General features: G+C 39.5%; 1 protein-coding gene and 1 long non-coding RNA gene across 3 annotated transcripts in view; both read right to left on the minus strand.

Moving 5' to 3' along the window:
* ADCY2 (adenylate cyclase 2) overlaps window positions 1-23317 on the minus strand; it is a 211923-nt gene that overhangs the window by 117088 nt on the left and 71518 nt on the right. The gene's annotated exons all lie outside the window — the stretch shown is intronic.
* LOC308188889 lies at window positions 4606-22997 on the minus strand. Its single transcript, XR_013945839.1, has 3 exons — window positions 15199-22997; window positions 7015-7131; window positions 4606-4626 (listed from the first exon to the last, which is right to left on the minus strand). It is a non-coding gene; the product is annotated as an uncharacterized lncRNA (long non-coding RNA).

The raw sequence follows: 23317 nt of genomic DNA on the forward strand, positions 1-23317 counted from the left end.
GTTTAGGTTGGCAGGGACCTCTGGAGGTCATCCGGTCCAATTCCCCCCCTCCCCGCTCACGCAGGCCCACCTAGGGCAGGTTTCCCAGGACTGTGCCCAGCTGACTTTTGAAGATCTCCAAGAGGAAGACTCCACGACCTCTCTGGGCAACCTGTGCCAGTGCTCAGCCATCTGCACAGCAAAAAAACATTTCCAGATGTTCAGAGGGAGCCTCTTATATTTCAGCTTGTGCCCACTGGCTCTTGTCCTGGCAGTAGGTGCCACTGAAAAGAGCCTGGCTCCATCTCCTTTATATATTCTCTCTTCAGGTATTTACCCACACTGATATTTTGCCCCAAGCCTTCTCTTCTCCAGGCTGAACCATCCCAGCTCTCTCAGCCTCTCCTTATAGAAGAGTTAGTTGCTCCAGTCCTTTCACCATCTTGGTAGCCCTCCACTGGGCTCTTCCAGTACATCTAGCTCTCTCTGAGGGGGGCATCACTGGACAGAATACTCCAGGTGCAGCCTTACAAATCTCTACGTACAGACAGCTCTTCAAAAGCTGCACATGAACTTGCTAAACGTACCGTCCAGATTCATAAAGTTATTGACTACTGCAAAACATAAGGAATACAACCAACCAAAATTAAAAAATATACCGAGATAGCTAGATGGAGGAGTAAATTATAAGTATCATCTTCACAGCCATAGAAAAACAGATTACAGTTTTATGACTGAACCAGCTGAAGGGAGAAAATAGATGGAAACAAGAGACTGACAGGCAAGGAAGCTAATTAACCAGGCTTTTCAGATTCTCAATGGGGTAATTCAGCCCACATGAAACTCTGTGCTGGCTTCCAGCACCTGAATTAGGCTGCTCAAAGCCTATTGCCATACTTAGTGTAGATGTAACATGTAAGAACGTAAGTGAATATGTAGATTGAAATTGTGTTCAAAATATCGTTAATTCCTGTGGCTAGCGTGGAGTTCATTCAGAAATGTGTCACTAAGCTACTGACTTAAAAAATTTTCCAGGAAAAGGATGAAATGGTTTCTAACTCAGACCAACAGCTGTTTTATCTGTGCTGCTTCAGTAAGTATTTCTGCTTTTGTCAGTAAGTAATTGAATGAAACACAATTGGCTAATGGAAAATACAAATACTTCTGCGTTTCTCTTCTCCTAAATCTTGATTTATTTTTTCCTGAACAGCAGTCCAGTTTCAACACATAGGGTGGAGATGAGCACCATCCAGGGTTTGCTGTAAATTCTCATATGCATTCTCCTGGAAAGAACAAATTCAAATTTTTTCAGACCAAGGGAAACTTAACCAAGCTTGCCACTTCCTAATCTAGTGTTCTAATCAGCATGCAATTGTATAAAAATTCCTCCTGTCCTTCTGTCAGGCACCTGCTCTGAGAAGACTCCATGCTGTGCATCATTTCATTCATTAGAATGAAATTCTGAGTCAGAGTAGGCTTCTGCCTTGTCATTTCTCCAGGCTATAACCCTACAAGTCCATTTCTTTTCCTCTATTTCCCTCCCCACCCAGCAGATCCGTTTCAGAGAATAAATGAAGATGAAGATGATGTGGCTTTTCTGGTGGGAAGCGCTCTTCATTTTGCTATGAAAGCTCTTACCAACTGTGCAGAAAAAGCTGTAATCAAAAGCTGTATAACAGAAGCGAGGGGTACCTTAATAGCCTATGTAACATGGTTTGGGCTCTGGCCCCTGTCAAGTTGGACAAGAGTGAGACTAGACCAAAAAAGGTATAACCAGCAATGGTAACTGACCAGCATAAAAAGCATAGGATGACCTTAAAGACAGTACTGCATGAACCTAGCTAAACTCCCTTACAAACAATGTATGGAGGGAAAACACAAACAGTAATATTGATAAACTCTAGAAACCTCCCACTCAATTTTCCAGTTAGAAATACTGAGTCATACAGCAGTTCTCTATACAGGCAGTGGAGAAGCAAGTACATCTCCTTGGCCACCTGGATCCCTTTACATATATAAATTAACTGTACACTGTGGCAAGGTTTTCTGTTTAATCAATACCTAAATTCAATGTGTACAAAATGTGATCTAAATACGAATAAAAAATTAATGCAAGGAACACCAAGGGACCACTGAGAAGCATCTCTAAGTACTCCAAGTACTAGCTGGTACCTCTAGTCACTCAAGGACACCTGATCGGCCATGCCTGATCTCTCCCTTCTTTTGATCTACAGAACACTGTGTGTACTTCCAGGCAATACAGCATTTTCTGAATTGTATTTTTACATTCAGGCAGATGCGTTTTTTTAGTACCAGTGAAGATAAAATGGTCTGATGTCTAGTACTTAACTAACAAAATAGATTATATTTAAAAGCAAATGAAGACAAAGTTAAGTAGCTATGACTAATTTCTCAAGAGAGTTGTAAAGTTAACTGAGTTGCTCAGAAAAAGCAGTCTGTTGTATAGATTGCACTTTAATAATGCAGTTTCCTAGTTCAGTTAATGAAAGCTGCCTACAAATGTATGTGTATACAACGAAGTACTATGCTACATATGAATAAAGGAGTTATAATATAGGGTGATTCTGAACTGAAAGACAAATCAGTTGAATAACTTAGTAACTGTATTCAAGTAAGAAAAATAAAATCAATGCTCTCTCTAGAGTTCACCTAACTGGAAAGCCACCAGTTTATTTTATAGGATTTTATTTTTTTTTTGAGATACTCTTCAGCTTCTTACTGCAGTTGTTGGATGAGCAGAATTTTCACCAAAGAAAAAGAAAACAACTTTTGAAGTCTGAGCCCAGTTTTCTTCTAAATAAGAAAGCTCAGGAAATGGAAGGTGAGGGGTGGACAAGGAAGGCTATAGTTTATAATGTCTGCATAGACATTAATGGGAATAAAAAAGAAAATCTTGTATCACTGCCAAGGTGCAATTTCTCTGGCTCTGCAAAGATGAATAGTCTCCCTTCCCATTGGACCTTTCTTTTGATGGTCTGTGGTGTGACTAGCCAAGCTAGGAAACAATTCTATATTTCTTTGGAATCTTTAAGGTTTTAGATTCAGGGAAAATTCAGCTAGAAAGAACAACACTGTACAGTTAATACAGTTAAAAGAAAGTGAAAAACAGCATTTTAAATAGGATATGCTCAGCCATAGCGTAAATTATTAATTCACATGGCCACCATATACTATACCTAATACTATTATTTTAGTAATGTATTAGAAGGCTCTCCAGCTATCGCATACAGCATTCTTGCCCAGGGAACTCTGTGTAGTCATATTTCATGTTTCCACACCTACAAATGTAGGAAGTTGGAGTTCCAACATTTTAATACATTTAATTTCCAGCAATAGGATAGCTGCATGATAGCTAATTTGACAGATGATCAAAATGCAAAGAGATGGTTTGCCCATACAGCAACTGCCCTTTCAAAAACCAGCAGTTTGGGGAGTAGAAAAATAAATGGAGTCTGGATTTCTACAGGTTCCTTTTACCCCTTTATTTCCTTATTTATGAAATAATTCCAACTCCTCATGCAGGCCAGTGGCTGTTATAACTGGCCTAGAACTAGTGATCAGGTGCTGCCTGGTCAGGCTTGGTAACAACTGCCATATTCCTACCTTGGTCTTAGCAAGAGCTCCAATTCAGGCAAGGGCTCTGTCATGACAAAGGTCACATTTTTCATAAAAGAATATAGTGTTCTTTCAGATTTCTGTTTCTGCTTCAGAGCTGATGATGGAAGTTTATGAATTAAAGTTATTTGGGTGCAGAACTAGACAGATTGAAGAGCAGACAGAACATGGGCAATTGCATACATTTCCTTAGGAAGCAAAAGCAAAAATTAATTCTTAGATGACTGACGTATTTAGTACTCTGAAAGGTAAAAAGATATTCAAATCCTCATGAAAAACACAGTAAGAACATACTACAGATGAACGAAAGAAACAGAAAGCTCAAGTACCCTCAGATACTTTATACTAAGCAGAACCTCAAATATTTTTCATAAAAATCTGTAAGTAGAGAAGTTGTAATTTTACAAGAAGCATCCCAATTACAAAAAAAAATAAGATTTCATTGAAACAATGGAGAATCAACACAAAAAATAGTTTGAATTTTTTATTTCAGGTATCAGCAAATGTTCCATATTTTTCAGTGCTACAGTAAATTTAGTAAAGAGTCCCTTTGTGGATGGGAATGACATTGAACATGAAGTTATGAACTTGTGGTTATATGGCACTTTCTTCTAATTTGTACGTATAGGTCTTTTAGGTTTTGCTATCAGAGCATTTTGGGCATCAGCAAGATATTCCTTTTCTTATTAAGATTTCTTATTGCTGCAGGCTGTTTTGGGGAATGGATGGATTTATTTTATTCAGCTCTGAACTTATATCTGAGCCTATCTATATGCCAGTGTGGATGAAAACAGATCGTAAACTGCAAATTCCTGAATCAAAACAAATAAATAGACTAGAAACAAGAGTCAGCGTTACGGTCCCTTTAGAACACTTCTGTGTAATGCACAATCAATATCATGAACTGATTAATGCCTTCATGTTTTTAATATATATATTTTTTTTTGCCAGAAGGGAGCTCATTCTCTTCACTCAGGAGGAAACAGCCAACCACTGCACTCCCCTTTCTGCCTGCAGGAAGAAGAGTTAGAGTTATTTTATATTTCCATGTGTATCAGGGATCATTTTATTTCTCTACTACTAAAACTGTTTGAACACATTTGAATATGCAGTTAATTGGAACAGAATGGAACAAATCTACAAACTTTCTCAGATGTACATTTAGGTAAAATTAAAATAACTTCAGGTTTGGCTTGAGTTTTGGAACCAGAACCTGTAAACAACTGATACTTTCATCCAAATTAATATCTCAATGTTATCCCAGAAATTGAGAGTCACACTTCTCATTTTTGAGATACCCTCAACCTTATCTAAGTAATTAACCTTCCTCACACTAAAAAAAAAAACCTCTATAAAAAGGACTAAAATGTGTAATATGTTTACTTATGGGACTAGTCTGCTGCCAAGTTAATTCTGTAACAGTAGATTTCTCCTCCCATTTCCTCAGCACGAGTATTGCTAGGATATTTCTCCTGTACTTTCTACAAGCCTTCGTGAAATTTCTTCTATAATACCTACCAGACTTCATAAAATGTATTCATGAAACAGAAATCATCTCTAAACATATTTCAATGTCATTTTTCATATTTTGGCAAGTTTTGCTGAAATGACTCGATAGGTTCAAAAGCTACCAGAAGAAGGATGGAATAACAGGTAGTGAACTGAAAATCATCAAGCCTTGTTTATGTAACAACTTAGGCTAAAAATAAAGTAGAAAAATTAGTGAGGATTCCTTCTTTAAGTCTTAATGCTGCTTTTTACACCACACAATTGGTAGGTGTTTCACCATTTGGAATGACCAACAAAATTAACCTAGGAGAGCACTAGGTATCTTTCCTCTTTAAAGAGGAGGGTTAAACCCTCCTAGAATTGCATGCTTGCTTCCGTCTTCTAAGTACTCAAAATCCAGAGAGTTTTCCAATGGGAGGCGCTCCACCACCACTCATCTTCCAACATTCATTTAACGTTCAATCCAAAGCCCCAAAGTAACATGCTTATTGTCAGCTTGAAAATACTTAATAGATATATCTGAACAACTACCAGTAGGAAACTCAAACCCAAATTAAAAAAAAAAAATCCACCTCACAACCAAACCCATTATCATTTTATATTGTTAAGAACATCTAAAAATAAACTGTAGCAGAGAAGCTGGAAGTCCATTAAAATTTTCTCTATGTATGTAAGAAATAATTAGTCTCTCACCACAACTACAGACTAGTATCAGATAGATAATTAAGAACTGAAGTATAAAAGGAATAGAAGAATTAGTGCAAGTAAGTATATAGTATTAAGTGAAAAAAAGAAAATAGAATTACACAGAAATCATCTCACAGCAGAAGAAAATGAAAGAAGTTTTAAAATGAGGAAATGATTTCATTCACTGCATTAGCTTCTGTATTACTCATACTCTGGAGAAATATTGCGAGTAAATCAACTGCCTCGAAGAGTTTGTGGTAGGACCAGACAGTGCTCAGGCTGGAACATGATGCCGATCAAGGTGGTAATAAAAACCACCCAACTGTCACAGACGTTTTTAAGGAAATGCATTACAGTTATAGACATATCTGTAAGATGAATCTGGGAGTCTAAATGTCTCCCAGAAGTAATACTTTGTTGAACATAATCAAATCATTTTTACGCTGTCAACATTTGATAGCATGTTTCAATAGTTTGACGTGAAATAGCAAGAGTATCATATGCTGCCTCTCAAACAAGGCCTTTCCTCCACAGGTCTTTTTCCAGCTCTCAAGGAAAATCAATGACCTTGCAGCCATGACAGGAAAAGCTGAATATAATTAACCAGGTGCAGAGCTGCCAACCATCTTGCTCTTCATCATGTTTTGGGGGTATAGATGTATGACAGGGTAGCTAAGCAATGTGGTATCCAACAAGGACTGTACGCTCTCCTCTCGTCCTACAGGAGAGACTATCCCTCTTTCCTCATGTGATCCCTAGGCAGTCTGCCCAGATCCTACAGCAGAGTGGGTCCCCAGGCAAAGTGGAAATTACAGGCTGCACAGAACAGTAATACATGAACTGCAGAAAAAAATACACAAAAGGGAGAGTAGGTGGCAAATAACGAAGTTTCACGTACTGCATTTTAGACTAGACATGCCTGCTATTATTGTTAACAACAAACAAACAAATTAAATACTCCAGATTATCTCCCATCTAGCCTGTTTATGGTAGTTACAGGAACTTCAATCATATCATGGGAAATGTTTCCATAACTGAGGAAATTTAAATCACATTTGAATAAAGATGTTTTGGAAACAAATTAACTGCGTGTCTTTTAGCTTGCCTATGCTGTGCTCATTTGCTAGTTTTGTGTTTTTTATTTTTTTTTTTTTTTGAAGAACTACTGCAGTAGGGGACTACTGAAATAGTCTGTAACATTACCTGACACATGGTGAATCCATCTTTAATTAAGGTCAGCATGACCTAGGTCACAGCAAACATCTCCAAGCTTTAATTCTGACAGGAAAAATCAGCTCACAAGATAGAATCAGGTATCATCTATGTTAAGAGAAACAAATCAATCTGGATTTTAAAGGAAGGCTATAACTGTGTCAAAGCAGATACAGCAAGGCTCTTTAGAAGCTCCATGACATAAGAGTAGACACAATTTTTCCCCCCTTTTTGTGCTGCTTCAAAGTTTGTCAAAAGCAATCAACATCAACACTTACTTCATGGAGGGAGGGGGAGGCAGCAACCTATATAAGAATTGTCAGGTTAGGAACATAATATTGATCTAAACAACACTTGCAAGCTGCTGCCCAAGATTATTTCATAATCTTTTTCACCTGGCTATCAATCATTTTTATGTAGCTTTGTATTCAAAGCTCCAACAGCCTCTTCATGTGATGGTCTTCAGACCAAAAGGCCTACTCAACACCACTGCCTACAGTACTCTTGTCCCACTCTAAAAGCACTAGCTCCTGAAACCTCACAACTCATTGCAAGATAAATGGAAAATTGATTTTCAAGATGCCTAGATGCCTAACTCACATGGAGATCAAAGCACCCAATATAATCTTCCAAAATGGCTTTTAGGCCCACAGATACCTTTGAAAATTTGGTCCTAGATCATTTCAATTGAAACAGCCTATTTACACCTCAGTCACATCTGGCAACTACCAGCTCAGGAGACTTTTGTTCTGACTCCTCTCACCCTTTTTCCTTCTGCCAATTATTTTCTCTCCTTGAGTTTTTATGCATGAAGCAGTTCCAACCACCTGGAGCCTAAGCCTTGCTTTTGAATAAGTCAGTAAAACTCCTCTCCAAATTAGTCTACTGACGTGCAGCTAGCATGGCAGAAAAGCCCCATCCTCCAAAGGTTTTGTAAGACCCACCACTGGTTGGTCTGCTTATCCTATGATAAGCATGATAATCCTGTGACTAAGTCAGGTTGTGTCACTAAAACTGAGAGCAAGATAGGCTTTCACAGGTGTCTTCTGTGGGATCTGCTTGACCAGGTGATTGTCACAGTTCCTTCTAGCTTTTTAATCTGTACATTAACCTCTATTTCTGCCTGATCAGCACACTTAGGACCCTAAGGCACTTTCTGGCCCTAAACAAGTTATAATGATTTCCAGGCTCATACTGATGGTACAGTGCACCTCCTGTTCCAGGTGAAAAGTAATTAAGTTTCCCACAGTGCAGAAGGAGACAAACAAAAACTGCAATAACGAAACCTATTAAGTTACATTGATTTTTAGAAATCCTTAAGACAGCAGGATGACTTTTATGAACCATATAAAAAATTAAAAAAAATACACAGTATTCAATACATCTGTTAAGAGTATAGAAGAATATGACAAAATATAAAGCTTTCTTTACCTCTTCCAGGTATGAGCTCATACAAAAATAGCATGTTACAAACATTATATATCAGGTTTAAGGTCAAACTGTATGAAGATGAATATTAAAATCAGCATTTTATCCATAAAGAGATGTAAGAAATGGAGGTACTGAGACAACGATGACACTTCAAAAATGACACTTCACATAAATCAATATGACTTCAAGAGAGAAAGCCAGAGATACAGGTCATCTCCTCTGAATCCCAAAGCACTGTACCTTGGCACTGATGAACTCATATCACTTCTCTTTTGTTAGAAAACAAAGTTGAAAACAGTTATGCAACTGAATACAGCTTTGGCTTTTTTTTTTTTTAATCCAGCTCAACAAGCTCCTTAAAAAAACTAAAGAGCTTCCGCTGAATGTCTTTTAATTTCATTCTGTATAGCACTACAAGAAAAGGGAAAAACAAGGCAAACCAAAACAATGAAACAGGCAAAGCTGGCTGCCACAATAGAATATTAATCATATTTGCTGTTCTCTTTTCAAAAGCTTACTAGAGCATAGTTATGTAAATGTTGGAGTGCAAGAGAATTACTAACTTCTGAAGGATTAATTAAAAATATCTGGGGTTTTTAAAAAGAATTTTTTTTCAAGTGTATTAGGGTTTAGCACTGTCCCTCACCTGAGCAGCTCCCTCCCCCCCAAATAAAAGGCAATACAAGAAAACTGAGTATCAATACCCTCAATCTATGCAGGAGGTATATACACCATTTGCATGTCTAAGACTATCTTGTCCTTCCAGATAATCAGGCTTTCAGAAGGAATTCTTCATTCCCCATGTGATCTGTTTTAACTTCAGTCTGATACTCTATTGCCTAACTCATAGAAAAGTGCAGCCTTTAATGAAGAAACCTATTGTGAGGACAGAAAACTTACATACTTGCATTCAGACTTCTAGAAAAGTCCCATGGTAGAGATGTCCTTGATTCTATTTGGACTCACTGATCTAAAATGGGTGATACTTGAACATAACTTAGAAACCTAACCAGAAGACCCTCCTAGCCACAGCAGAAACACAGCAGTATAGTATGGAAGTATTATCCTCAAAATACTGTCCAGAGCCTTTGATTTGCTACTTAAATTACATGTTTAGGAACAGGGAAAAATACAAGCATTTATCTATACAATATATACAATTTTACATGTACACATACAAGTACTGCCAAGACCTTACCTAACAAAAAAAAAAATCATCACAGCTAAAATGTTGATATTCCTCAGAATATACCATGATCTTTACTTGAAAAAGATTGTGAACAATCTGGTGCCCATAATATGAACATATCTGCAAGTCTGAGTTCAAGAAAGCGTGAGGTTCAAGCCATACAGTTTTACTTTGATCCCTGTTTTCACTGCTTAAGGGAAGGCTCTAATTTGAAGTGTAGCAGCCCTTTGAAATGCTGCCCATTGTTCCTAGTCTTTTGTGAACTGAATTTGTCAGGATGAGGCAAAACATACATAACGCATTCTGAAAATTTTCTCATCAGTAGCTACGCAATTACCATGCCTTCTTTTGCCATCCAGTTAACAAGCCAGTAATTGCATTATCAATCAGATGTGGTGTCTTTTTTTTTCCTTCATCCCCATTTATATTTCTTTTGAGCAGATTTTTTTTTTTTACTAAGAAATACATTTGTCTTAGGATAATCAGGAATATTAAATTATTTCTCCTAGTCTAGAAAGGTGACTTTACCTGCCAGTAAGTATGGATTTTGATTTCTCACATCTCAGAGGTACAGAAAGATATATATGTAGAAATCATAGAACCGTCCAGGTTAGAAAAGACATTCATGATCACGAAGTCCAACGATCAACCTGACCTACCAAGTCCTATCACTAAACCATGTCCTTTAGTGTCATGTCCACATGTCTCTAAAACATCTCTACCATTTCCCCAGACAGCCTGTTCAAATGCTTGACCACCCTCTCCGTGAAGACACTTTTCCCAGCGTCCAATCTAAACCTCTCCTGGCACGACCTGAAACTGTTTCCTTGTGTCCTATCACTTGCTACCTGAGAAAAGAGACCAACACACACACACACCTCTCTGAAACCTCCTTTCAGGTAGTTGTAGAGAGCAGTGTTGTCTCCCCCTCAATCTCCTCTTCTCTGAAGCTAAGAAGCCCAATTCCCTCAGCCACTCCTCATACATCTTATTTTCTAGTCCCTTCACCAGCTTTGTTGCTCTTCTCTGCAAGTGCTCGAGCAACTCAATGTGCTTGTAGTGAGGGGCCCAAAACCAAACACAAAATTCTGGTCTCATCGGTGCCATATACAAGGGGACCATCACCTCCCTAGTCCTGCTGGCACAGTTTGATGCAGGCCAGGATGGCACTGGCCTTCTTGGCCACCCAGGCACACTGCTGGCTCATGTTCAGCTGGCTGTTGACCAGCACCCTCAGGTTTTATTCTGGGCAGCTATCCAGCCACTCTCCTGAAAGCCTATACCACTGCATCGGGTTGTTATAATGCAAGTATAGGACCCAGCACTTAGCCTTGTTTAAGGTCATGAAATTGGACTAGGCCCATTGATCTAGCCTATCCAGATCCCTCTGCAGAACCTTCCTAACTACAAACAGATCAAGTCTCACCTAACTTGGTATTGTCTGCAAACTTACTGAATACATTCGATCCCCTTATCCAGTTCGTTGATAGAAATGTGAAACAAAACTGGCCCTAGTCCTGAGCCCTGGAGAACGCCACTGGTGATGGACCATCAAAAGAACTGAATTTCATTTACTGTGACTCTGAATCTGGCCATCCAGCCAGCTCTTCACCCAGCAGACCATACACCTGCCCAAGCCATAAGCAGCCAGTTTCTCCAGGAAAATATTGTGAGAAACTTAAGTGCTTCACTAAAATCCTGGTAGACAGCATCACCAACCTTTCCCTTATCTACCAAACTGTTACTCTTGTCATAGAAGGGGATCAGGTTAGGCAGGTTAGCAGACCTGCCCTTCATAAATCCACACTGGCTGCATCTGATCACTTGATTGCCCTGTATGTGCCATGTGATGACATTCAAGATTATCTGCTCTATTATCTTCCTTGGTACCAAGGTCAGACTGACAGGTCTGTAATTCCCTGGATTCTCCTTCCTGCCCTTCTTGTAGATTGGAGTCACATTCCAGTCAACTGGGACTGCCCCCACTTAGTCAGGAAAATAAAGGATTCACCTTTGCAACTCTTAAACTGGCATTGTTCAAATTAAAATCAAATCACAAAAAAAAAAAAGACACCACACACAAAAAATAAGCAACAGCCCTGTGGACACAACCCCAACCGTTCAGGTTTCAGCATAATACAGTATAATCAGTCACTCTTCTCTCCACTACTGTTGATGGAAACAGGCCTCAGCATTTTAAGTTCTGGCATGAAAAGCAAATATATTTACCTTCCTTCACTTAAATTGATGTAAAACAGTTATTTCAAGCCTCCTTCACATACTACAGAAAAATGTGTATTTTGTTAATTGAAACACTAGCTCTTCACCTCAAAATTGCATTGGTCCTTCTCAGGGCAGACTTTTCATTTCCTTGCTAGTAACACTTCACGTAATTTCCACTTGTTTTGAGGATCAGACTCAACACCTCCCCCGCCCTCACTCAGGGTCATCAGAATTTACAGTGACCTACTTCCTTACTAAATAAGCACGCCATGAAGCATTAATGGATTTTCTATCTTACAGACTCTGCTTTCATATCATGTAAAGGAAAACTCCTTTCAGAGCAGAGAAAGGCAACAAAGATCGAAGGTATAGAATGACTTCCAAATGAGACTTCCAAAAGATCACTAAGTTAATCTTTCAGCCAGGGAAAGAGATGACAGGGAGGCATGACAACAGAGTATGAAGTTACAGATGGCCTGTAGAGGGTGAACTGAGTCCAACTGTTCAGGCTGTTGCAGTATAAATGTTTGGGATAGTCGAATGAAGCATACAGATGAAAGGTCGGAAGCACAGCAAAAGATAGTCCTTATAATGCAGTTAAGCTGCTGAACTCTTGCCACAAGAAGCTTTAGGCAAGATGTAGCATACTGAAGGATAACAAAAAAAATCCCTAAACTTATTTAAAAAAAAAAAAGTCCCGCCAGATCTGAAATAGAAGTGAGAAACAAGCATAGAAAAATCATCAAAAATAAGTGAAAATGGATTACAAACCATTGTGGGAGTAAAACAGATAGAAAAAGTGGGAGAAAACTTTCAGCTGTTTACAAGGAAAACAAATTCAGAAGGCTAAAATAAAGTCATAGACTTCTGACTTTTACTAGTTTATAGCCAAGAGAAACTTCGATTCAAAGGGTGCCACTTTCAGAGCTGCCAACATGAAGGCCAGCAATCACAGTTTTTAAGAAGGGAAGATTTACTTTCCATAGCACAAAAGAAGCCAACTTAACTGCAAGCACCTCACGTCCACTCGAACTGTGAAAGAGCATTGCAGATATGCAGAACCATCACCCTGAAGTATTTAAGTGTGTAGATACGCAATCATGGATTTTCCGATTTTCCAACTCTTGCTTTATTTCTTAGCTCCTCAACTCCCTAAAACACCCTATTATGCCTCATATCAAATCATTCAAATTGTTCCTAACATTAATGACAGTCTGGACACTGCTATCATCCTAATACTGTTGCCACAGACTAAGTAATAGGCGATACCAATTTTAAAATGAGAATGAAAGGAACTCTGTCAGTCATATTAAGGATGCAAACAGCATTCGTTATTGTAGATCCCTTTTCAGAAGCTTTATTAGTTCAATCTGAGCCTCTGTATAAAGAGAATTATAATGACCTCTCTGCATTGACTCTAACACTTTGGGCTCACCTCTGCTCTTTATCCTTATATTTCTTTCAATGCTCAGAAAGAGGAAAAAGAGGTACACAACCACCTGCATGGATGTTCATTGCCTCTTGAGGAACAAACATTTCTGCTCTGGCAGTATACATGAAGAAAGCCTTTCCTTCTGATACAAAGCCCCTCCTCTGTGCACTCCCACAAGGACTACCTGTGGCATTCCTTAGCTATCAGGAAACATGTCAGTCTAGTAATTATAGAGCAGCATTTTCACGCTTATCCTAGTTCTTTTCAACTCTGATACTATCATGGTTGCCTAGAACTCTGTCACTCTGCTGAGGAAAGCGGTGTTACTAAGTAGGATTTTTACTTTCAGTCTAACTCAACAGAAGACTAAAGTTTGTTGACAAAGCCCAGGACTGTCGACACAAGTAAGTCCAGTGAGAATTCAGAACATGTTTACAAAAGAATGAGCAGAGACTGCTGTCTGTTCTCCCACTGTCCCAGCAGAGCCATCCCTGCTCATGAGCAACCTGATGATTTGACTCAGGAATATTTTTAGCTGATGCAGCTCAATGGAAGCTGAAATGATGTAGCAGAGAGAAAAACTGGATAGCGATGAAGAGGACGTGTGTAGCATGAACAAGAGATTATGAAGTGACACAGTCAATACCAATAACAGTAGAAAAGAAATCATCTCTGCCCTCAGAGGTCACCAGTGCAGCAGCAATAAACTGAACCAGGGTGAGCAAGTTAACCAAAAACCCAAGGAAAACATTCAATGTCTGAACTGCTGGCTAACCGAATAGAAGGTGTCTTCACTGAAGACTAAGCAAGGAAGGAAGCAAAATTTTAGAGCAAACAGTGCAGGCAACAGAGTAACATTATGAAGCAAGCCTTAGAATCTATCCATAAATTTTTCAGAACTCCACTTTCCTTCCTTATTAGCCTTTACTGTTTTTGTCACCATTTTTGCAAGACAGTTTTCATCTGTTTCTTCTCATCCCTCTTTTCCTTTTTATTTACTTTTTTTTTTTTTTGCATTATGACAATTACTACACTTTTAAGATTTTCAAAGAGTTTCCTATGCTTATTTTACTAAAAAGAAGAAAAAAGTCAAACAGAAGTCCAAAAGTTTGTAACCAACTTGAGTGGATTCGATGCTATAAAGTCAATTAAACATGACAAGTGAGTAGACCTAAAGAGCATGGTAGCACAGAGGAACTCCAATGAAATGCCACCACTTCATGATGCAGTTACGCCCAGAGGACACAATCACTACAGCAACAGCCCCTTCTAGCATCACACTGAAAATACATCATCTCCTTCCTCTGTTCCTGTCCCCTGGCCTGCACAAGTTGTCTGGAGCAGGTGGGCAACCTGGGAGCATTTCTTGTTGTCACTATGGGCTATTCCTTTAACAAACCAAATTTTAATGATGATTCTTTCTACAGGCCAAACAGTGTATGAGCATTCAAAGTGTCTCTCTCTGAAGGAGTACATGCGTTTGTATGCAAAGGCCAGTCAGCATCCAGAAGCCATCTGTAGAACCCCAGAAGACCTCTGGCCTTAGTCTCACCACCTACTTACTAGAGCAAACAGGATTTCTGCACACCTCATACATTTGAGTTGTGAGGCTCTCTCACGCAACAAAGCATAGCAAATAATTCTGGTAAATATGACTATCAAAGCCTGCAGTGGTGAGGATGAATAAATGTTGCTGGGATAGAGCCTTTGCTGAACTAAGACCATAAGGAGCAAACCAGTATTCAAAACAAAGAAGATTAACCAAAGGTGGATCTTAAACAATTTTTAAGTAAACACAGCCCCCTTTTTATTTCTTCTAAGCAGGACTTCCAAAAGACAACAGCATTTCTATGTTAAGAAATCCTAATCTCATGTTTTGCAATTTTACCTACTCACTTACATGGGATTATTTCCTCCAGCTTAAAAATGGTCAGATGAACTTTTAAATTCTTTTTTTTTTTTGGCTTCTAAAGCAGCAGATATTAGCAACAACTATAGAAAGGACAGGAGCAAGAATGACACCCAACTTATCTTTTGCATGCATGAAAGCCTTCCTACTTAAAGGATCAGCAGAACCAATTGTTCTTGCTTAACAATCAAGGAGAAAATTTTCTCCAGGTCAGATTGGTTAGGATGTGCGAGGGTGCCTGCCTCCTTCTGCAGCACTGAGAATAAGCATCAGTTGGGATCACTTAGGGTGATTTAGTTCAGGTTTTTCTTGCCTTGGTGAGGCTGTAATTACTAGTCAGTAATTACTGGCCACCTTTCAGTCTGTCTTAGCTCTGTGCATCTACAAGTGCTTTAATCTTCTGAAGACCCACACTGTTTCGATGTCAATAATTCTAATTTTCTCTTAAAATAGCATAGAGGGTTGTGGATTAGCTGTGCTATTATATATCCAATATCCAAAGATACTGGAGTTGGCCTAAGGTTTAGACATAGCTCTGCAAACTCAGCTCTGTTTCCAGGGACAAACTGGACTCAAAAGCAGCATAATTGCTTTCTTGCAGTCTGAATTCTTATGGAAAGCTTATGGACTTGGTGCAGAGCCTGCTTATTTAATTCAAGCCTGTGTTCTTGGGGTTTCAGAGCTGATGGACTGCTATTCACCTGTGAGAAAATACTTCCTCAAAGCGATAGAGAAACCAAAATCCAAGATTAAAACTGCAAATACATTCATGAACATAGCTATGTCTGATAAACCACAGGTTATGATGTTTCTGTACAGCTGGTATCGAGGTGCAAACATAGAACAAAAGCAGTAACTGTGAAGAAGTCAAACATCAGCTATAACTAATGCTGTCCCACCCAGAAACTGATAGAGCTAACAGAGTCCACGTGGCTGACTCTTGCAGAAAACATGTAGGATAAAGTCTTTAGTATACTGAAAACCTGTCTAAACTGACAGCAGAGACGTATGATTTAACATACATAAGTAGTGAGAAGCTATTACTGGGACAGACGTGATTCACTGAACTCAGATCCATACAGAACAAACACTGATGTCGTTCCTTGAGTGTGCAGTAACAGGAGTAACCTGAGGAGGGAAAGAATATGCTCTGTAAGAAACAGTGGAAAACTCCCTGGGAAGAAGCAAGAAGTACTTCAGGGTTGCAAATTATGCCCTCCAGCTGTATCTCTACTGGTAGACAAAACAAGGCTGGAACACGGTTTTGGGCACCATTCTGAGTGCGACCATCACTGCTGTATGGCTGTCACCTTGTTCACTAGCACAGTTTTCATCTGGGCCAACCAACATTTTCCCAGAACCATGACATCTTAGGGGAAAGAACGTATCAGGAATTATTTGGAGAAAATTGAGACCTGGCCACCATTTCGGGAAGGATGAAGGGGTGGGAGTTCTGGCATGTAAACATGGGCCAGGCTTGTTTTATTGGAGCATGAAGTTGTTCCACTACTTGTTTCCACAGTGCCTACCTACAACATTGGCACTTGGAGGCTGTAGTTAATTAAAAGCCAGGTAGCTCCGTAGCCAGAGCTTTACTGCAACAGACTGAGGACCAATATATCATAAAAGTAGGGTGAGGGAAGTGGGTTCTATGCAAGGATTTGCATAAGTGGGGATTTGCAGGAATGCATAGGAGGGCAAGTTGTTGGAAGGTGACTGGAAGGAGGGATCCTCCTGCCTAACCAGCAGAGGAGAATCAGGGGGCTGCAGGGGATCAGAGGAAAAATAAGAAGACCACATCCTGTTCCAGGAATCTCCAAACAGATGGAGGACTAAACCATACAACTTCAGGAAGTCAGTCGTCTGGGGAGAGCGGCATGTCAGCTGAATTCTGATTCACCACACTCACAACAAAAGGTGTTTGTGCTCCTGATCCCTCTTACTTTATTTTGCACTAGAACTGGCTGACATCGAAGAGAAATGTATCCACATCTTGACAGTGAAAGGCATTTTTCTACTACTGAATTCTTGAAACTGATGTGTAGGGATAGATAACAACCCTAATACAGTGAGGAGGCATCATGTCTAGAGTGAGTATCTCAGAATTTTATGCTTCAGCTGCAGTAAGAAGTAATTCACATTAAATTGGACACAGAATACCAAGACATAAAGGCAAAAAAGATAAACAATGTCTGTGAACATGGAAAGAAAACAGCAAACCTAACTTAATTAAAGGAATTAAAGATTCTTTACTCTAGAAAAACTATCTGGAAGGACACTATGACAAAATTATGAATGCGTAGTATTACCTTTTCACTGGTTAAAGTTATTTACTTTAATGTCATCCTTAAAAGGATACAGCATACAACTCCCTTGCAAAAGGTGTTCAGTATGGTGAGAATTTAGCTGCTGCAATAGCACTGTAATGCAAGAAAGGCAGGTACAGCTGGTACAGCATGCTGCTTTCTGTTCCAGATTAGAAGTACTGGAATTTCCAATCGTCTATTACACTGGCTTACGTTTATGGAGCTATAACAGCCTCAGAAGTGAGTATTCTAACACAGACATTTTATAACTTAGTTAAGATACTAAAAGACTGTGGGCTTCTTGATTGAAGAAATTTATATACTGGAAAATTAAAACTGCTTTTTATTGTAACTTGTAAAATTGTAACTTTTAGGACAAGAAATGTGAGCTATAGTAGTATATGAGTGATAAATAAAAATACAGATGAAATTTATTGCTGATACAAATACTAACTTAAATGAAGTGGACACAAAAGGCAATCTGACCCTTCCAGTAAAGCTTAAGAATCAATGCCAACTGCAGATATTTCCATGATTTCAAAAAAGGTAGGCAAGTATTATCTTCAGTGCTTTGATGATTTCCTACACATCTCACCAAAACTATTTTCTATGCATTTCTAACATGCTGATTTGGGACTGCAGGTACAAGCTGCTTTTGAAAAACCACATGGCCTTCTTTGCATATGGTCTCACTTCACTATGGCATTGCATATCTCAGCCTGTTTTTACTTTTCTTTCATGTTAAGTATCGCAGGTCTCCTCTTTACATCCTTTCGGAAGATGTTCACATTCTCCTTGTTAATGCTTGAACACTGTGAAAGGAAATTGCACATTCTCCTACATATCTATACTCTCCTAGGCAAGTGGGCTCTTCATAAGCATATCTAAACTGTCTTGAAGAAGTGAAATCCAAAGTACATCTGCAGATTGTAAAAATAAATTAAAAACTATAGCAGCTGGCATTTCAATACCTGCCTAGATTTAAGCATAGAATCAAGGGCAAAGAAACATGTGCAAATCATAAAAACATGCCTACTGTATCGTGCTATACAAGGCACAGCATCCATCTCTGGAACTGTTTTGCAGCTGCTGCACAACTTGGTGAGCCAGACCGCTGCTGGGGTTGGGAAAGTGAAGGGAGAAGTTGGGGGGGGGGGGGGGAGGACGGGACACGACAGCAGTAGCTGCTGCTACAAGAAGTACAGCCTCCCTCCTTCAGTAGCAGTCGCTGCCCTCTGCCTCTTCTGCAGTGATAACTGCAACTCCGTTTGTGTATCTGCAGGTGAAAGCAAGAGTTAACCTGCATTACCTTCACGAACAGCCATTCCCCAGCTCCTTCAACAAATAGCATTCCAGGCTGAACTGTACTTTAGGATAAATTCAACCCACAGCTTTTAGCCATTCAGATTACTAACATTCCTATGTGCTTTAAGCTTTCACTGTGTAGCTTTACAGCCACAGAGGTTATGTAATAATGCATGTACTTAAAGACACTGCCTTTCTTTCCATCCTTTTCTTCTAAACATTTTTTTTTCTTTTATCTACATAACAACAGCATAAACCAACTTCAATTCTGTTTCTGAGCCTTCTGGTTATGTAACATTTTCTTCTTTTTTAGCCAGTCAATAATGATGCTTTGTATTTGCATTTTGCTGGCATTCCACTCATAATGTTACATAAAACATTTGTTCTAAATATCATCACCTATTAAATACGCTTGGTTAACAAATGAGTTTAAATTGGTGCTCTAAAGAAAACAGATAGGCCTATGTGATGCACGTTGATCAGAACATCTAGATGTATATTACAGATGCCATATTAGTTTCCTATATTTGAAAATTTAGTCTACCGTCTGATACTGTCTAGTATTTTTTTTCTAGGAGCTGATAAGACAGAAAAGCATTAGAAGTGCTATTAACTCTGAATAGATCGATGTAAATATTTGTAATTTAGATAAAGAATGGTTCTTTTAGAGTTTCACGTAAGTATGAATTGCAAAACACCTGTTAAGCATCAGCTCATGAATCTTGCTAGAAATAATCACGTAATTATTGACAGGTTAAGCGACAGAAAGCTGCACACAGGCAGAGGAGCACAGACTGACAGCCTGCATAACACCCCCTCACTGCTAGGACCATCCCAGGAGCCAGCAGCCCATCTCCACAAGCCCAGAGGAGCACAGAGGCAGGTGGGAGCCCAAATGAAGGACTCAGTGGAAGGGATGCCCTGCCCAGGCCCCGCTCCCTAAGGGGGGGACCCACCTTGTACGTGCATGTCTCTGTGTATTCTCACTAGTGGGACCTCCACCCTGTCCAGCCAGAGAGGGGAGCAAGATGAGGCTGCTGGTGCTGTCTGGGTTTGTGTCTGCCTTCTGCAGTCGGCCTCCCCACAGCAATCATGGTTTGCAGGACAGGAGACGCAGGGGCACCCTGTCAGAGGTAGTGAGTTGTTGCAAAAGGTCCAGCAGTGCATAATTTAAATACGATACCACGTGATGAGAGGACACCAAATCTGATGCTGCATTCAGGGCACAGGAGGTCTGAGCAATTACAGGCCTGTCAGCCCCACCTCAGTGGTATGCGAGACTTCTGAACAATTTTTGAAGGAAAAATCATGAAAAACATGAAAGTTTATACTTCATCCAGGATAAACTGCAGCAGAGTTTTGCACAATCCAGTTCATATCAGACTAACCAGTTTCCCTTGAAAGGGCACGTGACTATTCCAGACAGATGACACCCAGCAGGTCTTATTTTTTAAAATTCAGAAGAAATCTGACAGTGGAAAACCACTGGTAAAGCCAAAAAGAACAGAAAAGAGACAGAAGATACAAAACACAAGCCAGAAGGATCACACTGCTGGTGGGTTTCTGGGCCAGCATTACATAAGCCACCGCAGTCTCTCAGTACTGGCAGAGGCAGCTACACCGGTGGGGCTAGTTCAAGAGGGGAAACCTCCTAAAGGCTCTCTGAGGCTTGAAACATTTCATGAGCCAAGCACTAGGACCCTAACAGCACACTGCTGAGTAGCCAAACCTGCCACAAAAATCAATTCCCATGTCCTATTCAAGAGGAAAAATGGTAGAAAAAAAGGAAATCTGGCCTTATAAAAAAAAAAAAAAAAAAAAAACACAATTTCTTATTCACTACAAACCTTGAAAAAAATATCCTGAAACCTTGTGAATCAGAAGTCAAACAGAAAACATCCTTTGGAGTTCTAGTTGGCATACACATACCAGCAGACCATGTAAGACTATGGTAGTAGGTTCATCTTTAGTTGTCCATAGCACAGAAGATACAATCCATGTCATAATAGGTCACCTCAGCCCAGATGATGGTAAATGCACATGACATTGTGTATGTGGCCTTGGAATTTCCCAGTTCAAATGTTCTTGAAATTAACAAAATTTTCATTCAGCGTTTGTTTTTGTCCACCAGGATAGAATATTATCTTAGAGTTTATCCACGCTAGGAGAAAGGAGCTGACAGCAGAAGCAAAAATCAAACAATAGTTATATAAAAATTATTACAATTTGTTTCTTTTTGCTGTATGCATTCTTGAACAGTGTCCAAAACAATTTGTATATATACATATGTCCATATGCATGCTGTTACAAATTTGTGCCTTTAGTAGGGACCACTTCTACAATGCTGCCAGGAGGTGTCAAACATTCAAAAAAGTAAGGAACGCTTGTTTAAAGAAAAACACTTGAGTGACAGTTTGTAGCAATTTAGCCAAGGTTTGGAAAATATTAAGGCATAGCTAGTGAAAAAAGATAACAAGAATGACAACTCTGTTTGCTGAGAGAGTAAAAACAACATTTTTTTTTTAAAAGACTAAAATAAAAAACATCACACCCCTCATATATAACATAGGGAAAAAGAAAAGTGGAACCTTCTAGTACATTTAAGGATATTGGTTAGCTTATTTTTAACAAATTGAAATGACCTCTATTGATAGTATCAGCCCATTACGAGATCAGAACAGCTGAGCAGCTAATAAAGAAGGAAACTCACAAGTATTTGATTAGAATCTGCTCTGGTTTAGGGAGAAACAGGTTATGTGTTTATAACGAGGGATGGCAGTGAAATACTTCTCATTCCAGCAGTAACTGGAAGGGATGTTAAGTTGCTGAAGTCTTCTGAGCCAAATGCCTTAACGGCACAACTAGAGGTGTGTTCTCCTGCAGTGGTCCTAACCACGAGGGTGCCAGCAGCAAGCAGAAACCCCACGTTACAGCTTCCCTGCATAGTAGTAGGATGTTCATGTGGAAAGAGGGGGCAGAGTCCTGGCCTAGATAGGGCTAGGATTAAAATTGTAAATAGAAAAAAAACATACACCGTTGGGTTTTTTTTTTGTAAGTTTAGGCTGGAACACAGAACTCTTTTTTCTTCCTCCCTGTCACAGATCCCATTGCTGTGCATTCAGCTCTGGAGAGGCTAGCTGGGTATTTTATGGCAGAACCCCTGTCTCTGTGCTGAGCACCGCAGCACACTAATCTCTTTGTGGACTGAGTCCCCGATTAGCATTTGGCACCACTGCAGCTTCTCCTGGCATGTTGCTCTAAGGCTAACATCCACGTGGCAAGGAAGATGCTGGCGAAGCACAAGAAAGGACTCAGAGAAGAGCTGTGAAAGTGATGAAAGGCTGAGCTAGTATAAAAGCAGGCAACCCATTTATTTTACTAACAAAAAGGTTATGAGGCGAATTCAGGGTAGTTTAGAAATATTCTCATGGGAGAAAAAGAAATTGGGTACTACTGGGTCTGCCCATTCTAACCGATGAAGGCTAGATGAAAAGGCTAAAACAAGTTCCTACCAGTAAAGAGGAACATGATTTTAACACCAGCAGTCAACAACCATGGACAAAGTCAAGGCTTGTGGAAGATCTCCATCATGGCCAATTTTTACACCAAGGATGATCCTTCCTCCCCAAAAGACATGCACAGGCCAAGCAGAAACCAGCTCATGCAAGCAGCAGAGACTATTGACTAATTATTTACCTCAGCAGGAGCCTTTTACCCCAATACCTCTGACTGCTACCAGCATTGGATAATCAAAAGCACGCTAAGCCCTTCAGCTATGCTGAAGCCAATTTTGGCTGTAAAACTTTACAGTGGCAAACCCAGCAAGGGTATGCCTAAGCTCAACATAAGCACATACTTCTGAACATCAATTTTTCTCTGCTGACAGACTGAAGGTATGCTTAACTTTCAAAATACTATGGGATACCAACCAGAGTCACTGCAAGATGCTGAAAAATCGGAGGGGGCCGGGCAGAGGGCTACGAAATGGATTAGAAGGCAGAAGTTTCTATACAAAGAAAGACTCAAAGAACTGAGTTTGTTCAGCCAAGAGAACAGAAAGCTCCAAGGAAATTAATCAGTCTTCCAATATGAAGAAAGTAGTTATAAAGGAGATGCATGCACTCTCTACAGAAGGATATATGCCATATATACATTATATATATGCTATAATATCAGTTGTTTACCCACCAGCAGATTTGTTATACCACTTTCTGCTTCTTAAATGTGTGCGACTAGTTTCCTACCTGTGGGAAAAAACAAAACAAAACAAAACAAAAAATCCTGCCAGAAAGAAAATGCACAATTCATGGCTAACAGCATTATGGATTTTTCTTCTGCTTTCCTGAGATGAACCACTGGCCCTGAAAACATAATAATATATTTTTGTCAAATCTGAATGTAGCTCCCAAACCATGGATTTACTCAAGTTAACTCTGAATGAGTTTTTTAAGCTTTAAAAACTCAGTCTACTGCTATTTCCTCGTCTTTGGGCTTCAGTG

This window comes from Anser brachyrhynchus, assembly GCF_964034855.1.
Source record: "Anser brachyrhynchus genome assembly, chromosome: 2".
NCBI lineage: Eukaryota > Metazoa > Chordata > Aves > Anseriformes > Anatidae > Anser > Anser brachyrhynchus.